The sequence below is a fragment of the Calidris pugnax genome, unplaced genomic scaffold, assembly GCF_001431845.1.
Source record: "Calidris pugnax isolate Ruff unplaced genomic scaffold, ASM143184v1 scaffold24, whole genome shotgun sequence".
NCBI classification, from domain to species: domain Eukaryota; kingdom Metazoa; phylum Chordata; class Aves; order Charadriiformes; family Scolopacidae; genus Calidris; species Calidris pugnax.
The window spans coordinates 9,084,375-9,105,234 of NW_015090922.1; the positions used below are offsets into that span (position 1 = coordinate 9,084,375).

A 20,860-nucleotide genomic window follows, 5' to 3' on the forward strand; every position below is an offset into this window, starting at 1 on the left:
CCCCCACCCCCCAAAAAAAAAATATTCAAAACAACTAAGGATGGAGAGCTGAAGTTCATTTTTAAATAGGGTGCAGACATATTTGCAAGTTGGAGAAGGGAACTATTTTCAAAGCTAACAACTCTGAAGTATTGTAGTGTATGGCAAGCTGAACTCGTCTTAAAGACAAAAGAAAAGATAAGACTAGAGGCAGAATACATGCAAAGTAATATGCAAATTTGCTGCAAACCAGTCATTTTTGGGTATGCATATGATTTCTGTTGAAGCATCATACAGATATCTTTTTTAGGCCTTATGCCTTACTTACCAAGAATATGGAAACAAGTAACATGCATGTATGTATATCTTTACAATTAAATGATTACAAATTAATTTTAGATGCTAGTGTATTTTGTATATTATATATTATACCCAGGGCAGGTAGTCCTGTTTGTGGGATGTCATGCAAACTTGGGAAGAGAACAAAAGTTACCATGAGGCATTTCTAAGCAAATGAATGGGAAAGAAGCATAAGTTTCGTTGGTAGTCCAGGCCAGTTAAACAAACCAAAGGTGTTCCCAGTAAAATGGGATTCAAATTCATGTTGCAACATCTAGAGTTTGTCTGTGAGCTGCTAGACTGTGTGAGCCTGCTTTGTGGTGGAATAAGTTGGGGAATTCGAGTTTAGTTTTGAAAACTTATTTCTGTTTGAAACCAAAACCTAAATAAATATTTCCTTTTTCTCTTGGCACTGAGATTTTTAGCAGTGGGGAACTTCTTGTCAAAGTGCTTAGTGCATACCTTGTAATGGAAATTGTGGGAGAATGTGAATAGAACAGAAATAGACCCAGCGTTTATCTGATAGTTCAACAAAAAGTAAATATTGAGATTTGTTTCTCTTCTTGTAATGGACTATTAAAGTACAACCGACTTGGGAACGGAGGGCTGAAGGGGACAATTTCCCCAAACAGTCATGTGAAAAAGAAGAGTTTAAATCTAGATGGACCTGTGGCTCACTCTCCCCACGTGTTGGAGCAGATTTAAAGCCTTAATAAAAAGGCTGGAAGAGTGAATAAACTGTTCTATCCCCTAGGGAGGCAGAAAAAGGATCAGAGACGCTTTTTTCTACATCCCTGTTATAGCAGGGAATGTACTAAATGTAATTGTCTAGCTGAGCGGGGGAATAGACCATACCTAAACTACAGAACTCTGACGTAGGAAATATTCACTCAAAAATATGAATGAGGAGCTGTGCAACTCTCCTGAAGTTTATCTTCAAGTTGAAGTACAGCTTGTCCTTCAGCTTTCCAGCTGGAGTGATGCCTCTTGCTTTGGGCAGCGAGAGCCCTTCCACTCCCGAGCCAGGCAGTGGGCTCCTGGAGAAGTTATTTATCTGTCTCTCAGGTAATCAGCAGAAGCTATCAATACAGAATCTAAATTACTATAATATAGCATGTGGAGCATTAACAAACCTTCTTTGAACTGCCTCTTGGGAAATTGGTCAGATTGAACACCTGAAGCCTCAAAGCAGAAGCACTTGGGTCACCTTTGTTTCTCACATAATTGAGATTTCATTTTGAAGCAGTTTTTGCTCCTGATCTGCCCCATCCCTTTTGACAGGTGCTTCCACCCTCTGGGTTGGGACAAGCTTCTGCTTTTCTACCTTAAAACCCCCTTCCTTTTCCTGTGAGGTCTGCTCTGCTTTACACAAATCACTTAGGGAGTTTTGTTGCTTTCAGCACTTAATTGCTAGGCTAGAGCATCCCAAGTACTTTAGGTTCACTCATAAAATAGATTTTTCTCTATCCTGTATCTTCTGAATAGTCTTCTCTGCACCTCTTTCAGTTAAATTGGTTTTGGGGGAAGGCATGTCTTCTTGTTTTGCTTTGGACTAGCTAGCTGCAGCCGTATATCTAAAATTACAAATAGTGATTTACCGACACTTTATGTAATTGATCAGTCCTGGTTTTCTATTAAAAATACCATTTTTTGTCCTTTTTTTTTTTTTTTTTGGTGAAACATCTCCTTTTATCTGCATTTGATTCAGTCAAGTAGCAAAAGCTCCTTGTGCTGTCGTGTACAGCCCTTTTTTTTTTTTTTTTGGTGCATGTAGAACTACTGCAAAGCATCAGCATCAAACAGCTGTTAGAAGGGCTAATAGGATCCTGTGATCTTTTGGTGCTCTGACAGCTCCTTTCTCCCCTTCATCTCCTGTTAATTGGTCCCAGATCACAGCAGAAGTCGGTATTCATAATTGTCTTTCACTTTGTACACTTAAATTTCGCTGCATTTGTGTTACTCCAGCTAGTCCAAAAGACTAATTTCAGTGAAAAGCTTTAGGAGTAGAGAATTCTCTGAACTTTGGTTTTCCAGAAGTCGTCAGTGAATACCTGCTTTTTTGTACAGTCACTACGTAACTTACTTAATAGCCCTGATCTCACAAACCTAAGGAATACAGTACCTTTGCTTTGTCTGCATATTTATTGTCTTTCTTTCAGCCACTGCTTTGTTCATCTTTGAAATATTATAGGTCTGTATCTTAAATAGTATTCCATGAGATATCATATCAGTTCTTGCTTTAACTCTGGATTAAGTTCATTGTATTATACTTTTCTGAGGAATAAATTACCCAGGCAAAATAAAATTTGCCTCGTCTTCGTGTCACTGTTCAATTGCGTTTCCTTGATTTCTTTTGTTCAGATCTTGTATTATTGAGGTCGTGCTTATGTGCTTGTAGGGCCAAGATTGCTTTTCCTTCTCTCCCAAACTACTTCCTTTCCCCTTCCCTCTCGTAATGATTTTTAGCATATCTGTCATTGTTGTGTGTGCCTATTATTTCAGTGCTGCAGAATGGAGATTATCCAGATCTCCTTATTTCTTTATTGTAGATGGTCTGATTTTGTTTCCATACTGTATGTGGTAATAACCATTACCCTATCTTCACTTTCACGGTGTCATTTTACTCTTTCTTGAAACAGAAGGCAAACTATTTGCTTCAGTGTTTCTTCCTGCTTATTTTTTCCCAAACATCCTCTTAAACCTCGGTGTGTAGGTAGCTGCCTTTCTCTCCCTCTCTGGAAGCTGTGCTGCACAGTAACAGTGATGACCCCATTATTTCCTTTCTGTGGTTCAACTCAAGCAGGCTCCCAGTTGGTTTTTACTCTTCTGTTTGTACTTCGTAACCTCTGAAACATACTTTTCTTTCTTAAGCTTCTTTCCACTTTGTGGGGAAAAAAAGGTTTCCTGCTTCTTTTTAGCCTTACAGGTCATGTTTTTATTCATCCAGGTAGTCTGGAGTTCTCCTCACCGGATTTGTTCTTTACCTTGGAAAACAAACCCAATGAGTGGAAACAGGTTTCAGTAAGAGTGAAAATACCTTCTGAAATCGGTCTGCCTCATCAGGCCCATTAACAAATTCCAGTCATTTCTTGAGCTTTGCCCTTCCCAAATTCCACACTGCTTGACACGTTCTTGGGAAGTGATGGGAAATGGTTGGAATCGGCCTGTGACTGCTTGAGCTACCGGTCATCTCTCCTGTCTGACAGCGTGAGCTGACTCTGAGACAGCATCCCTGTTGACATGTGACTGATGATGACTGTTGACCAAAGGAATTTTTCAGCTGTCATGTCTGTGCCATTGCTAACATTCATGTGTGTTGCTTTTTTTTTAGATAAAATAAGTTGGTTTCCCAGGAGTTCACACCTTTTATTGGCAGTGATGTATGTGGGGTAATCTATGGACCGCAGTCTGTGTTCAGGTGTAAATCTCTGTAGAATCCCCGTTGCTCTCCAAAGTGAGAATTGCCAAAAGTCCGTTACATTTCAACCAGTCTTTATTTCTTAACTGGTTCATTGGTATGCAGTGCTTCCTCACTCCTTTATTTATTTGAATTTTTTTTTTTCTCCAGCTTGAATATTTTGCAACCTTCATTGTCTGCGTTAGGGGTTGCCATCGGTGCGTAGAGGGCAGATGTTGCCCGTGTGCTGCACAGCAATTAGCTCTGTGTTCTGCAGTCAGCCTCATCTTCTGTAGCGATAAAACATGGCAAATCGAGCTCTTAAACTTGCCAATATGGTCAGTTGCTCAGCCTTTCTACACTGCTCAGTTTTGACGGGTGGATGAATCCAGTGATGAAGATTTGTGTGTGTTAATACTTCTCTTCCCTTGTTTTTCTCCTCCTTCATTAACTATCCTGGCATGCCTACTTTGGGAAAGTATTGGCTACCTCTGAAAGGCAGATTCTCTGAATCTACTTCTTGTATTTCATAATGTGGCAACGGCTCGTCTTTTGCAAGACTAAACGCTTTTTCTTTTGAATCTCCTAATTGCCCCCTGTGGCAGGACAGTCCAGTGCTAACACTCATCTTAATGTGGAAAACGATTCATCACGCAAGAGAAATGTGTGGCTGAATTATTTTTTCTGTGTGTTTAAAAAAAACTTTTCTGCAGGAGGCTATTACTTGAGGACCAAAGACCGCGTGGGAGAGCTGAAATTGCTGGAAACATGTTTATAGGGGAAATTCTGGCAGATTTTTAACTGCCATACAAGAAGTGTGGCTCTCTAAAAACAAGAAGTTGTACGATTCTTTTTCCAGATGTGATCCCTTTACCTTTAATTGCAATTTTAGGATATGAGAAGGTTTAGGAATGGAAAGACTCATATAAAATGTCTAATCACACCAACAATTGACTCGTCCTTTTTTTTTTTTTTTTTTTCCTAATTCAATGTGCCCAGTAATGCATCTGCTTGAAGGTGCAGGTACCGTCAGTTGTCAGTGGCTCCTCTCTCTAAAACTGGAGGGATGGATGTTAATCGTGCTGTGAAACTGTGTGAGCTTTGAATGGTTACAATTTACTTGTGTCTGGATATGATACATAAGTTAGTATACCATTTCGGAATGCTCCCGTCATTGAGGACTGGTCTAGACCCTCTCCTGTGCTGAGTTTTTGTGGCTTTGTCCTGTGTGTGTGTTTCTTTTCTTTTTTCCCCTCTTATCTTGCCTTTTTTCCCCCCTACATTTTTATTCTTTTTTTTTAAATTTTGGGGGGATTTCTTTGTTTTCTTTGCTTAGCTCCAGTAGGGGAAGGCATTATCAGATCTGTTCTTTGTCTAAGTCTGGGTGTACAGAAGGGGTGGGATTTTTTTGCTTGCTTGTTTGATTGTTTTGTTTTTCTCCGTTAATGGTGAGGAGAGGCGGGCAGAGGGAAAGCATTAGCAAGTCTTGATGTCTGGCAGGGTTTGATTACATTCGAAATAACTAGTTGTGATTTATGTTGTTTAGTTTTCGATGAGGAGGAAGAGGAAGTGGGATACATCCTGCCTAACAACTCCTTGTAATGCTCTATGATTTATCTTTGCACCATGTGCAGTAATACTGTTCAGGTTGTTTTCTACGTGAAAAATACTCAGTATTGTCAACTGTTGAGACTTCTGCCTCATGTTGTCTGTGCTGGGGGACAATTACAGTCTTGACTCTTCTCTGTGGACCTTTGTAGCCAAGGAGTGCCAGGCGTATTGTTGTTGCTGCTCTCTTAACAGATGAGCGTGTTTTTAATATTAATGCCACCAGATACAGGGAAGGATGCTGAGTGATTCAGAAGGGACAGGATGAGACAAGGTCTCTCTAAATTTGGAGTTAAGTTGCTCCAGGGATTGGGGGGGTATAAGGTGCTACTGATCTGATGCAGCACGTTGGTATCGGTCAATGTCCCTGTAGCTGATTTGCCCCATGAGAGCTGCCCTCCTCTGCCATAGGGTGAGATTGGGGCTGCAGCCAAGTGCTCCCCAAGGAGTAGGCACATAACCACCCCAGCACCAACGTGGGGTTCCTCCATAGGCATCTGCTGCCCATCTGTGTCTGTAACTGCAACGGGGGAATGAGATAACATTGGGGCGATAACTTCTTAAAGAAGTCTGTGAAATCTTGGTGGCCGCTTTTTCTGTCCTCTGTGCAGGTGGGATCTTGTTTGCTCCATTCACTAAGGAACCTTGCTTAACCCCTGCTTAACATCATTTTTCAGATGACTTCATGTTGAGATCTGGGAACTATTATAACCAAGTCCCACTTTGTCAAGAAAGGGAGCCTTTAGTCTTTATTTGGGAAAGTGCAAATCTTATTGAGTGCTGAGTTCTATTATTTGCCACTTGACAAAAGAAGGGTTAGTGCCAGGTCTTTCAGCTCGCTGCTTTTGGGCTAGGAAGAAGGGAGAAAAACAAGAAATAAGCATTGGAAATAAATCTTGTTAATGTTTGTTAATCCAGATGTAGATTTCATTTTTATCAAGGCCCTTTTAGGGAATGGAATGAAGTCTAAATTTTAAATCTCTTCTCTCTGTCTGTCCTTTTAATGCTCAGAGGGGGCTGGAATTGCGTATGTTGTGAGAAATCCTGGACTAAGGATTTCTAAGCAGAAATACTAAGAGAAACTTATTAGATTGAGAAGTAAAAAATATCCCTTTGTAATACATCTAAGCACCTCCTTTAGCGTAAGAGGAGTCTCAAAACAGTTCCTACCACCAACAATTCATGCTTTAAATAGGCAAGAAAAGCAAAAACAAGGTAAAAGGAAAGAAAGGTGTTTTGTTAGCCCTCTGTGCTCCCCTCATTGCCAATGTCCCCTATATCCCCTATATGTTATTTCCCACTTTACACTTTCTCTGTTCCCAGAGCAGTGGAGTCAGCACCTTTGTGCATGTTGACAGAGAGGAGCAAACAGTTTTAGTGTCATTGTTTAAAGGCAATCCCTGGAGGAATTTGGGAAGGGAGACAGACCCGTGGTGCAAGCCCTGCTGGGAGTTTGCAGCGTCTCCTTCCGTGGTGCTCCCAGGAGAGCGTCATTGCTTCGGAGGGGCTGGTGTGTGTCACATCTGTCACTGGGCTGGAAGCAGCCCTCGCCTTCTATTCGCTAGAAAAGCATCGTGGCCAAGGTTTGGGAAGCAAAATACGGGCTGAAGTGGTGAAATCCATCCTATCGCTAGGAGAGCATAGGAGGGTTTGCAAAGTCATCTGTGTCCATGTGGCTTGTGTTTGGGTTTTTACGTTGTGCATCTGGAATACTGTTGTGCGTACCTCTGAGTTGTTAGACATGTCTGATAAATTACTACTTTGCTAGGTTTTACACTGGAGTGGAAACGTGGCTGTTCCCTTAATGTGGAAAAATCATGAGTTTGTTTTCATTGATATGCCTCACTGCTTTGTTTTTGTGATCTGTAAAGGAATTACAGGATTGTAACAGGCAGAAAATATCGGCATACAACTGGAAGAATGAAGAGAAGCAAAAAATATACAGTCTTAAACTGAAATTTGAGGAATTTTGCACCAATAATTTAGATGTGGGGTTTTACTGTTAATGTGCAGCTCTTCCTAACTGTGCCTGGGGATAATCTAGCAATACCTAGAGCAGGGTATGTGGTTATTTTTTTTGTCAGTTACGTGTTTTGAAATTCCCTTGGAAATGTAACTACCCATGTATGTGGCTGTGGGTTACTTCATAGAAGGGCATGTGCTTCGGTCCTTTCTGATACAACCACTTGCAATTCATATAGATTAAACAGAAAAGAATTTTAAAGGCTCTCTGCTTAATGCTCCAGTCCAATTAAATCCTGGCTTTGTTTGTAGGAGATACAATCGGCATGCGTTGGAACAATTTATATGACCCATAAAAGTAAGAGGCTTTGGTCATTTTTGTTGTGACTGTTCAAGAAAGGCAAACTGAAGTGAGCTTTACCAAGAGCTGCATATGCTGGGACTGAACTCCAACAATCCTCCTGGTAGAGGAGGCCTTGTGTAGCTCCTCCTGATGTGGGTTTTTTTACATCACCAGCTCTATTGATAATGAGTATGACTTTGTTGTGAATGTTTCAAAAGTTTGGTTTTCTTTAAAGCCACTCTTGATGAAGCTATGAAGTATGAAGAAGGGGGTGTCTGTGTGTGTTTAATAAACCTGAGAAGTTAGCAGCCCTCAAAAGTTGCAAAAGGACAAAGCATGAAAACACACAACTCAGGAGTGGAGCGTTAAGGAAAAAAATAAGTATCCTGAATTAACAAACACAAGATGACCAAAAAACATTGCCCCCTCACAATAATTCAGTTTTGGGGTTGGCCTTGTATTTCAGATCTGCTTCATAAGTTATAAAAACTTTGATGTGGCAGATACCTGTCGTATAACATAGGGCTTAAACAAACATATTCAATTGAAACTGACACTGTTTATAGCTGTTCTGCTCAAGCTGCTGTCTTCTCTAACTGACCCTGCTACGTAGTGGCTATACCCAGCAGACAGCCTCACTCAGCTTATGGGCGGCTTCACTCTCCTCCAGCTACCCCATATATTGAAAAATATTTTTGCAACTGTAGAAGGAACTTTTTCCTAACCAATAGGAGGTTGATATTCCTCCCCTCCCCGTTCTCTGGAAACATTGGATCATTTCAAAAGCAAATCCAGAGTACTCGATAGTCCATCGGTGGTTTATGTCAGCTGTGTTCAGCTCAGGCTTGCTTGAAGCATCGATGCTCCTGTACCTCCTCAGTGTTTGTGAAGCCAGCAGGACGCTTCGAGTAAGTTAATGCTGTGTGTAGGACTGTGTGCTGTCTTGCTTATACCGCTTAGGTTGGATCGTAAAGAAGCCCAAAGCAATGGAACATTGAAAAAAAAATAAATTGAAAAATGGAATACCTTGCTTGGGGAGTTAGTTTATACTATTCCATAACATAAGGGGTGGTATCTATAACAGTACTAGGACAGCAACCTATAGGGGGAAAGGATGGCTTTCTATTATTAACTATGAAGATATTTCTTTTTCAGACTTCAATTATACAATCTTACGTTTTCAATTTAAGATTGAGCTAAAACATAAATGACAAATCAGTGACATTTTCTCTCTAAGGAAAATGTCTCTGGTATTATCTGGTGTTTCAGATTTTAATAATTAATTAACTGACGTCGACCAATTTTCAGGTTTACAGTCTCCTAGGAGGCAAAACTGTCCTTAACACATTACTATATAATACAACATAATTTTAGTCCATAGACTCATCTAGCATTTTAATACATGTTAGTGGAATTCATCCAGTGAAGAAGCAAGTCAGTAAAACCTTTGCTGGTTCAGCTTTATGAGGTACTCTAAAGCAGTTTTTTCTGTGGAATTCTATTAAGTCAGCATATTTTTGGTTTTCTTTAATCTTTATGAATTTATTAAAAAAATTTCTAGCAAAACAAGTATGGAAAATCAAAGTACTTGAATATTTTGCAAAAGCAGATGAAGTAATAATAACTGACAGAGTAATAATATTAATATTTTATACATCTTTTTTCGAAAGTAGCTCTGACAATTGTTGGGAATGTTATGCTAGAAGGAATGACAGTATCATATAACATTTACTATGGCCCAAGTTGTCCAGATGCTATTTGGGTGTAGTTTTATTAAAATGTTGTTTTTCAAAAGACTACAAGGATCATCTTGAGGATGCCTTGCTTCAATAACTTGTTGGGATTGCCCTGTTATGTTAAATTGTATGAGAGCAAAGGGTATGGTAGCCTTGAAGTGAGTCCCTGTTCCCTTTTCAGTCATCTGGAGTTTCTCACTGGTTTTTAGCCTGTCCAGCCCCTCACTTAGGAGATGGTCTGCGTTCAGACCAGTGTCTCCCTTCTGACTGGTGCCACCAGCAGCGCCAGGCAACCTCCTTCCTGCCAAATTGTGCAGCAGGATCTAAAAATTTCTTTACCAAATCAAATCTTCTAGCAGTGAATCTAGTTTAAATGGCTAATTCGCTAATGTTCTAAACCAAACTCCTGACTCTAGGGGCTCGTGCCAAGTACGGGTTATTTCCACTCTAATCCTTTTACTGAAGAGTGGTACCTTGGAAGCAGTTATCTGCAAGTGTTTTTTGGCCAGTTTTCAGGGATGGCTGGATTCGTTCCCACAGCCAGTGCCTGGCTCTGTCCTGTGTATGTAGAACCCGTCTCCCCACCTGCATCCAAGTGCTCCACACCATGTATACGTGTGTGTGATACAGACAGCCCAAGGTGTTGCTTTGGGTCTGAAAAATCAGTAATGTGTTCTTGTGGAGTAGAGGACTTTGCTGATTAACATTTAAAAATTATTGCCACTACAGATTTAGGCAGCTTTTCTTTTTAATGAAAATAAACATCCAAGTCTTCTGTAGATGAAATGCTTGTCATAAGTTGACATTGACACGCGATGCCCACGTGCAGTGGTCTTGGATGCAGTCTACCTCTGGACCACGTTGTACGGCTCTGGGGCTGGATGGTCAGGGTCAGGTTGCAGATACAGTTTACTGTTTCTCTAGTTTGTTCCTTCCAATGTGCATCCTGCCTAAGGATAGCAATTGATTTTTAAATGAGAAAAGGAAGGAGACGATGCAAATAAGCAGTGTTCTCTCGCGTCGTTTTAATGCCATAGACCTGATTTCATCAGTGGAGACAGAAAACAGCAAGACGCTTCCTCCAAATTGTTGTTTAATTTAATCCTCTTCTCTCCACTTCTCCCCACTTCCCTCCAGTGCACGTATCCTCCATGGGTTTTGAGGATGCTGCAAGAACAAACTGATTTCCTCTGATTGCAGGTGTACTTTAAAACCTGTAATTTGCCTTAATGGAAGCTAACGCTGACCACTTCATAGCAATGAAGCAGATAAAACCGGTTGCCTGATTACCCGAGTGAGTTAATCATTACATCAAATACTCCTCCTTTGGTGAAACAAAATGAGTGACTTGACTTCTGTCCAGAGACTAGCAAAGTGCTGAGGTATAAATAAGAAAATCTTGAAAGGTATCAAGTATAGTCATTTACAGTCTAAAACTGCTCTGTCTTGACCTTGTTTTGAAGGGGCTGGGGGGAGCTGCCTCCTCATAAGCCACCTTGCAGGGTGATAGAAGCTTTTAAATGAGGTGTATAGCGACAGGAAAAAACAGCAAAGCAGGTTTTTTTTGACGAAGTACATTTGAGTTACAAATATGTGTATGCTAGAACATATATATCCTAGCTATTCAAGTCTAGGAAAGCTGCACAAGTGACTTGCAATAATTCATTAATTCCCGATTGCTGTAGTATAATTTTATACTTTATTTTCCTATGTGATGGCAGAATATTGATCAATTTGACACAAGAGTGAAAACCTGTATTTTTGCTTGAATGATGCCTCTAAGGTGGCTTCAAATCTTTTACCTACAAACTGAATGCATCCTCAAATGATGCCTAAAGAAACACACAACATTTAGTACAAACCTTAGAAAAAGGGAGTGGAATTTTCTCTTCCTTGGTATTTTAGCTTGTTTTCTCATGCCTCCTTAATATCATTCCTTTAATTCTGGTGACCTGTAATATAATTTGGTACTGTATGCTTTCCTGTAGAAGGATTTTCATTTATGTTGGAACTAGAAAAAGCATATTCATTCTGTAAATGCAGCCGAGGGAGAAATACAGTAAAATGTCCAGCATTAAAGGTTTGTTACTTTCAAGCAGATGTTGCTGCAGGCTCTGTTATGTTAGTAAGTCTCTAGCACTCGGTTGAAGGAAATAGCTGACTCTTCCTGTTTATAGAGATAGCAGGCAAAACTTTTCTAATAAGTAAAACTTACACTACAAACGTAATTTTGTCAGTTGCTCAGTGTCCTGTAAGCTTCTGTGTTGATTACAAACTTATTGATAAATAAATCACCGTTACTGTTTGTCTTCTGAAGCTTTGTTTTGACAAAAACTTTTTAAAAACAATGAAATTCTTTTGGCTTGGGGATAGAAAAAGGAAGAATGTGGGAGTTTTGTGGCTTGTACACTGGACTGAGTATTTCAATGGTCAGATGTGACCAACGGTATACATGATTTAAAAAAAAAAATCCTATTTTTTTTAAACTGATTTAGAGCAGTTTACTAAGGATTAGTCTCTTATGCCTCAAGACTGTCTTGAGATCAAGTCTCACCTTAAAAATTTGGAATATGAAAGAAAAACAAAGACTGCAAATATTATGATGCTTTATCATGTCCATAATTTAGGAGCTGTGGAGCCATGTGCAGTTACAATTCTGTGATCCTCCATTTGGCTTTATGGAGTGCTTTAAACATGATACAAGCTGACAGGAGAAAAAGTATTTACAATTCAAACTGAAGTTGCACGTTCAGGTTGTCTGTAGGTTAGAACTTTGTGTTAAAGAAGAAACACATGCAAAAAAATCCCCAAAACTTAGATTTTAAAAAAGCTATGCATAAAGGTATTTGTCGAGTTTGTATCTAAAAATCCCGTGGTGGAATTGTGCTTGTGTCAGTTTTGAGCATGTAAACTTGCAGGTTAGCAGCTATTTACATGGAGCCTACTGACTTCATGGGTTGGGGATACCCATTTGTGTTAAGAAAAAAACAAAAGGTGCCACAGTCTGTATTTCAAAAAAAGGCAGGGGGAGTGGGGTGGACGGCAGGGAAATAGTTTTTATTCTTTTAGTTTACTTCCTATGCAAACATATATAGATTATTTCTTATGCTAAGCTGTTGTGAGTTTAGAGCAGTCAGTACTGTTTTCTCTTCTGCTAGCGAAGAAATTGCTTTAAATTGTAGTCCCATCACACCTGGTGTTTCATTCATGTTTTAGATCATGGATTTTCATCCTTCTCAAAGAACAGGTAGGCAAAGTCTTCGTTTGAGGTTTGATTCAATTCCTGTTAGTTGTGACTTCAGTCTGTTTTGGATTGGTTTCTTGTTTTCCAGCTGTTATTACTTGAAGATGACTAGGTAGAGCTGAAGCACAGAAGCTTCTTGTGTTGAAGTAAGGACTTAGCCAGCTTGATCACATACTGCCGTAACCGTCCCAGCTCCTGGGGCTGGTGGTTTTGCAGTGTATGAAAATGCTTCTGATGTAATGCGATACCATCGAATTCCTGCTGCTTCTGACCTTTAGTAGGTCTCAGAAGCTTTGGTAAGCTGGATTCTTGGAAAATACAACTGCATTTCTTAAAGCCACCAAGGACCTTCTCCATTTTTCTTGTGTGGTGTTTCCCCCCGCTCCCCTCTCCCATAGTGTGGTGTCTTGTCTACACCGTGGTGGCTGAATCTTGTCAACTCATGTAGACCTTTACCACTGCACACCAAAATTTCCCCTCTCTCTAATTAGTGTTTTTGTTCTTTGCTTTGACCTTTAGCTGTTGTAACAGGATTGATGATCCAGAGGAAGAAATTATTTTTCCTGACCCATAGAATGGTTATTCTGGTGATATCAACACACATTTCTGTAGTCAAAAGTTGACCTCAGCCTTGATCTGTGAAAGAGCTACCAATTAAAATGGTGGGTTGTATCTTGTCTTTTACTGTCTTTTGGTTTTTCTCCAGAGATGCTGGCAAAGGTATCAGCTGCATCAGTTTTTGTAACATTACAGTTCTGATAGGAAGAATAAATTGGAAATCAATACCTGATTTTGTGTTAATAATGTTATGCAGGCTGTCAAGTAAGCATGACTTCTAGCTTGGCAGATTTCATTTGTTGACTTAGTTGAACGGTCTCTTTTGACCTCTGTGAACCAAGCTGGTTCCTTCTAATGACAATTTTTTATCAAACAATTCATGGAAATACGGTGGCTTGTTCTTCCCATTTTATATTCACTACATTTTAAAGTGAAGCTGTAATATAATGCCGAAAACACTGCTGAAAAACAAGAGAAGTAAACAGGAGTTTCCATATTTGTTTGTTTAAACGAAAAAAAAGAAGTATAACTTTTATGTTCTTGCAACAGCAAAAACCATAAGCCCTGCCTGAGGATTTCACAATAGTTCAATCCTAAATTTGTAAATAAACCATGATGTTTATTATTGTGACCCATTTTACCGAGAGTACAAAATCTGCTGTCAACTGAATTTAAAGGAATGACACAGATATAAAAGTGTCTCTACAGAATCCCTTTAAACCGCTTTGTTTAGTAGTCTGTGCCATCAGAAGGGTAATTAATTTATGGACTGTACAGCTGTTATATATAATATGTCAAAACTGTGTGGCTGTAAATGATCTTTTGCTAAGGTCAAGCTCTGAAGTGTTGTAATAGTTTAAGGTCTGACACCTACATCACATTTGCGTGTACCAGATAACATTTAAATGGGAGATACTGCGTTTATGCTGCGTGGTCACAAATGCCAGAGGATCACCCCACCCCTCAGGTGGGAGATCTGGGTTCTGCTGGCATATGCAATAGTCGGGAAGCCGAAAGGTGTTCCTAGCCATCTAGATTAAGCCAGATTAGTGTCTGTGGTTTTTCTTCCTCATTTACGTGCTGTACCAAGACACGTGCTTACGTCTGAGCTCCCCTCTGGGATGCATTTCCCATCCCTATCTGCTGCCCACGGAGCACAGTCAGGACTGCCTCATCCCATCGCCCTGCTGAGCTGGTCACACACTGTGTGAGCCCTAGGACATCCTCAGTAAGAATTAGTTTTGTGTCAGGGATTGCCCTTTCTGTTATTGGTGTTTTCATACAGGCTTTTCTACTTCCCCAGTATCTCAAAGTGTATAGTAAATGTGAAGGACTCTGGTCTCTGTCATAAATAGTGGACTCTCTCAAATTCTGCTGGTTTTTTTTCACACTTGATTTTTTTTTTACTACTTTTAAAAGTAGTAAAAATAGTCATCATTGCAGCAATATGGGAACAGACAACATTTGGAGATATTTTGATATGCAAAAATGATGTTTAATCTTTTTTTGAAAGAATACGCAACCCTTAAGGAGTGTAGTATTTCTAGAAGTAGATTGCTTTATTTTGAAAGTGCTTTATTAGAAAACACTTTTGCAGTTGATCTCTTCCCTGCTGTTTCCCCACTTCTGCATGACAAAAGCAATGTTTTTCCTTCTGTTGGCATGAGCTAAATGACTAGACAGCAGTTACTTAACTATAGTTAGTCCATAACCATAGCTTTGATACAACTAAGAGTACTGTCTTATTAAGAATTGTCTTTATTAGTATTAAACTTTTGCTGATCGCTTTCAGGAAATGGAAACGCTTCATTTTTAACAACCTTGTATGATTTACCTGTAGCTTTAAAAGTTTGAGTTATGCAAAACTTCTGTGTATGAAGCTATTTAGGTTCTTGACCAGAGAGGAAACTGTGATTATCTGCACAAAAATGCAGACTGCACCTAACAAGGATGCTGCTCTTCAGACTCTTCCTTTTCTCTGGGGCAGGGTTGCACACTTTCATGTGCCACCATATAGGATAAGTGGTCTGGAACATATGCCCAAAATAAATTTAACAGGAGAAATCTTTTCGTGGCTGTGTTTCAGATTTAATACGTTTTCCTCTTGTTTGCTGGCTGTTTCTGTATCGCGCTTGCTGGGTAGGCAGGAAGGCAGCTGCAAGCCGTTCTGCTGTGCAAGTGCTCCAAGCAGGCAGCGGAAGGCAGGCTACAGCTGTGGTTTGATGTTATGCTGGGTGAAATACCAGCTTTAAACATCGCCACCCTTCCTACGCTCCGCATCAGCCCGCTGCCACCTCCGTCGCGTTGGTGCAGCTGCCCCTGCAAACTGGAGTAAGGCAGCTGATGCAGCAGAAAACCCACCTAATGAAAACAGACATTCGGGCGGTTCTTCTTAAAATATGCCTGTGCATTTGGTGGGCTTTGTATTGCTTATGGGTTCTCTTTTTTGAGTTAGGCAATGTGGTTTTGGGAAAACAAAATTTTCCCTGTTCACATCTAGTTGACAAACGGCTGAATATGAGGCGGCAGTGTGCCCAGGTGGCCAAGAAAGCCAATGGCATCCTGGCTTGTATCAAAAATAGTGTGACCAGCAGAAGTAGGGAGGTGATTGTGCCCCTGTACTCGGCACTGGTGAGGCCGCACCTCGAGTATTGTGTCCAGTTTTGGGCACCTCAATACAAGAGAGATATCGAGGTGCTGGAGCGAGTGCAGAGGAGGGCAACGAAGCTGGTGAGGGGGCTGGAAAACAAATCGTATGAGGAGCGGCTGAGGGAGTTGGGACTGTTTAATATGAGGAAGAGGAGGCTTAGGGGAGACCTCATCACTCTCTACAACTACGTGAAAGGACACTGTAGAGAGGTTGGTGCTGGTCTCTTCTCACAGGTAATTAGTGACAGAACGAGAGGGAACGGCTTCAAGCTCCAACAGGGTAGGTTTGGACTGAACATTAGGAAAGAATTTTTCACCGAAAGAGTGATAGGGCATTGGAACAGGCTGCCCAGGGGGGTGGTGGAGTCACCATCCCTGGCTGTGTTTAAGGGCCGTTTAGATGCAGTGCTAAGGGACATGGTGCAGGGGATGACTTTGTAGAGTAGGGTAGATGGTTGGACTCGATGATCCCAAGGGTCTCTTCCAACCTAGACGATTCTATGATTCTGTGATCCCTTTCCTGAGATGGGTGACCTCATGGACACGGGTACGGTTTAGTTGTGGAGGACAGCCTCAGAACAACTTCTAAGATCTGATGTACACCTGTTCTTTCTCACATTTTCTGCCCGCTAGCTCTGTTTGAGAAAAATGCCCATAGGATCAAGGAGCTCAGTTTAGAGTCTGGGAGGGGTGATAAGGGAATGGCCTCCGGCACCCCCGTGTGCTCTCTGCCACGTCCTGCCCTGGCACTGCTCACTTGAGGACTTCACTCTCTTCTGTATCAGTCCTTGTTTCGCTCAGTTTTCTGGCAAGGGAATGTGATTTACAAGTGTAGCTGTTTCACAATCCCCTTAAGTCATCCGGGGGCAGAGCTGCTGTTGATGGGCACAGTTCCCGCCGTTCTTTCCAGAGGGTGCTGCCACCTCCCTGCTGCTGCAACACACTCATTGTGCCATACGACTGGCCTGGTGAGTTTTCCTGTTTTGGTATTGAGGGATTAGTTTTCGTGCTGTTCCATATCCCGGTGTGCTTCCCTCTGCAGCCCTGTGAGCCGTTGTGCCAGGAGCAGGATGGGGATGGGAAGGATGCAGGAGAAGGGCAAGGATGCTTATTTTAGCAAGTAGCGCTGCCGTGTGCCAACTGTAAGTGACCTTAATCGTAGCCAAAGGTCCTGCCTTCCGTCACTCTTGGTATTAATGCTTCAGAGAATGGGATTTTAATAGGTTTTATGACAGTGCCAGCACCTGGAGTGAAGAGGAGGAGCGAGCAGAGGCTGCTGGATCCGCAGGCGTTAATGAGAGCGCTGGATCCTGCGAGGTTGTCCTTGTCCTTTGTAGCTTACTAACCTCTGTGTGCCTCACAAGTCCTGCTGGAAACAGGCCTGATGCAATGAGCGTCCTTAACTCAGTGTGTGTTTTAAATTGTCCCATTTGATGAGATGGTTTTGATCTGTTGTGCTAGTTAGGTGATTGCAGATAAATCACGGGTCTAAAAGCAATCTGTTGATTTCAGAAAGGATATGTTCCCCCCACCCCACCTCCCCCAGGAAAAAAGAATAAAAGGCCTCAAGTCTTTAGGAATTGGGTAGTTATTAAAGAAATCATTGTTACTCTCTCTTTTCCATGGGGTAAAGGTAATACTGGAACAGAGATGCATGCAGCTGCTGAAAGGTGATACTGTTTGGCCATGAGGTTAATGGCCAACTGAAACATTGCTGCAGTTTCTTTTCAGAAAGAAGAAAGCAAAATAACTGAAGGATTGTTTGCCAGTGGAAACATGATTTGTTTTATACATACGAAGAAGCAGAATTAACTAGTGCTGCCCTCTTGCAGCTCAAGAGCAAGAGAGTCATTAAACTAGTCTCGGTACAGTTATATATATATATATGTATATATACACGCGCATAGGTTTTCTGAAGGAAAGGTAGGTAGGGAGAGTTTCCATTAATCCTTTGAAGGGAAGATAAGGTGATTGTTCTGTGCAGCAGCTCTTGGATCTACAATCCCCTAAATTTAAAGCTGGAAATGACCCTTGTTCTGTGGAAACAGACTTTTTCCAAATTCCGTGTAACTGCAGCTATTTTCTTGGTAGCAGGATCACTTGCCAAGGAAGCTCCATAAATAATCTTCCTCTTTGATTTTTAATGGCTAAAGTCATCCTGGGGAGAAGGCGCCTGTTCTGCAGTTATTGCAGCTGGGGGTGCAGTTGGGTTTGTTGGGGGCACCCCCAGTTCCCTGGGTGACTGGCAGGCAATGGTTGGGCTGCGGGGCGGGGGACACGCTTCTTTCTCCTCTTCACGTGCAAGTGATGACTTCGGAGAGTTCATGTGGCTCTCTTCAAAAGCTGGAGGAACAGTTTGCTCCCATCTCTGAAGAAGAGGTGGGTTGGAGTGGTTTTTGGTGTGTGAAAACCTGAAGTGTGTCTAAAATGACTTCTTTCATAGGTTCATAATCTGACTACTGCTGCTGAGGTTGTAGAGACATCCTCTGTTCTTTCCAGGTGTGTAATGCTCCTGAACACTTGTATGTTGGGGGACAAAGAAACAAAAAACCCAGTCTGTACTGGTGCAATGTGCAGGGCTCTGTTCCTGATCTTTAACTGGCTTTACTGTGTTAGACTGAAGGGGGTTCATTTTTTCATGCTGTACCATTGTACTTTGCACCACTAGTATTCTGAGATGTTTTTATCTAGGCAAAGGTTGCTTACCTAGGTCCTATGTGTTTTGTTTTACTCTATGCCATATTTTAAGTACTTGTTTCATCATTTGTGCTTACCTAAAACACTTCAGAGGAGTACCGCTTCGTCCCCCATCATTCATATTAAATAACAGCAGAGAAGAGGAGCCTGATGTGGTGTTTAAGGCTGGAAAGGTTAGAGACAGACATCTGTTGAAGACGGTGAGATTGTTTATGGGCCAGAGATGGAAGAGTGAAAAATCCTGATGAGGAGTTAAGACTTTCATGAGAGATTTAAAGGCAAATGGAGGAATTTTAATCCAAGTCCTCAGCCCAGCAGGGAACAGGTGATGGCTGGACTGAGACTGCTTCTGCCATTTTTAGTGTAAGCTGTATGCATGGGCCATCTGAAATCTAATTTCGAATGTTAGCGTTCAGAGAATCATTCTGGAGGTGCTCTAACACTTGCTTTGGTTCCTTCTGCCTCACCCTGCATGCTCTTGATTTGGTAGGCATTAAGCTCTATTTAAAATACTGCCCTAATGCAACCTTTTTTTCTTTTCCCCTTCCCTTCTCCCCCGCCTCAGCTGAGGAAATAAATTCTTTTTAGAGTTAAAAATCAGAGTCATAGATATATCTGGAAATATCAGTAATTTATATCCTTTTAGTACAGTTGCAGATCCTAACTTTTTTTTTTTACAAAGTGTTTTACTTTACAAATGAGACTTTCTAAAAAATTTTATTAGTTGAACTACGTTGGATGCTTCCTGCCAGTTGTATGTTATCCGTCATTGTTTGGAGCACTAATGGCCACTTAAAATGGCAAATCAAGCCTCTGCTTGCTTTCTGTGCCGATCTTTACCAGTACTAAGTCTGTTTGGCTTCATGGAGGATTTTTGCCTGTGATTTCTTTCAAGGCTTGATAGTTGTATGAGGAAGGATGTTGAGTTTGAAGGGATACCAAAATGTATGCCTGTGTGCGTTAAGTAATTCTGTGTGTCCAATCCACCCAAGATAAAACTCAATTTAATCTGATTAAGTGAAGGTTATTTAATCTGATGATGTGATGCAACACAGTGGTTGGGACAAGTTGGAAGCATGAGTTCTTGGTCAATCCTGGTGCCGTGGCTGTGTGTTGAAGCCCTTGGCTTTAATTAGGGCCCTTTCCTTAGTTGTGTGCCCTTGCATTTTTCCCCTTATCATCTCCAACCATGCAGTTTCTTAGTCCCTTCCTTTTATTAATCGCAGTAGTTGGCTGATTTCATATGGCAGAGCTGTGTTTAGCTGACTGCCTTTCTTTTCTTTTAAATCACTGCAGAGGTCGACTCCTCCAGTGTATCAGGAGCTGCTGGAAAATTAAGATACTGCTGAAATTATGTAGATTGATAATTCTGCGAAAAACATACAAACCCTATTGTGTCCTGTCTTAACTGTATTTTTTTGTTATGAACCTTCTTATCAAACACTTGTGAGGGTGGAAAAAAAGTGCTGCCCCTCCTTATTTTTTGAATAGAGACACGGACTTCCCCCATGTATTTATTTTTTTTCCTTATCCCACTGTTGTCTAGAAATCAGAACTTTAATCCAGAGTTCTTTAATATGCTTGCGAAGCTTGAAAATAATAAACTATTTGAAGTATGATAGAGAGAAGAGGGGAAAATATATGCAGTATATATTCACAAATAGTTTTGTTTTGACATTTATCTTGCTGTAGTCATTCTGCCAACTGGCTTGAGGCACGGCTACCAAAAGAATGAACACATGTTGCATTCATTAGTTCTCATCTGGCTGTGCTTCATCTTGCGAGACAGACGAAATCATGATCATGCTAAATAGATTGTAATGCGTTTGTAATACGAGTTCCCCTCTGCCTGAGCGGGGCCATAGCTTTGCAGAGCTGCTGCTCTTTGAGCCTCGGTGTTTTGCTTCGTTTTAATATCGTGGGTACGAGCGCGTATGGCCAGTGATGTCAGTGCTTTCTCCTCTCAAAAGATGTCATATGAAAAATATTCAAATATAATACTGAACAAACAACCACCCCCCTTCTCTCTCCCCCCCCACCCCGTGTGAACTTTTCATGTAGCTTTGATGGACGTGAGGTCCGTGCTGCTCCTGACACGGGGACGGGACGGTGCTTTGGAGCGATAAGGGCTTCCCGAGGGCAGAAACCCCCTGTCGCCGGTCATTCCCGGTGCTTCCCTGCGCTCCGGCCGGTTGCTCTCGCCTTTTTATCGTTGGCGTCGCGATTTTAACGCGGGCCCACGGCACGGCGAGGTGCGACGCGACGGCCGCGTGGGCGGTGTGGGGGGCAGCCGGCGCCCCCAGCCCCTTTCCTGCCTGATTTCAGGCGGGAGGGGGTGCGCCCCCTCC

At 41.4% G+C, this 20,860-nt stretch overlaps 1 protein-coding gene across 2 annotated transcripts in view; it reads left to right on the forward strand.

Annotated features, from left to right (window-relative positions):
- EML4 (echinoderm microtubule associated protein like 4) overlaps positions 1-20,860 on the forward strand; it is a 152,005-nt gene that overhangs the window by 36,481 nt on the left and 94,664 nt on the right. The gene's annotated exons all lie outside the window — the stretch shown is intronic.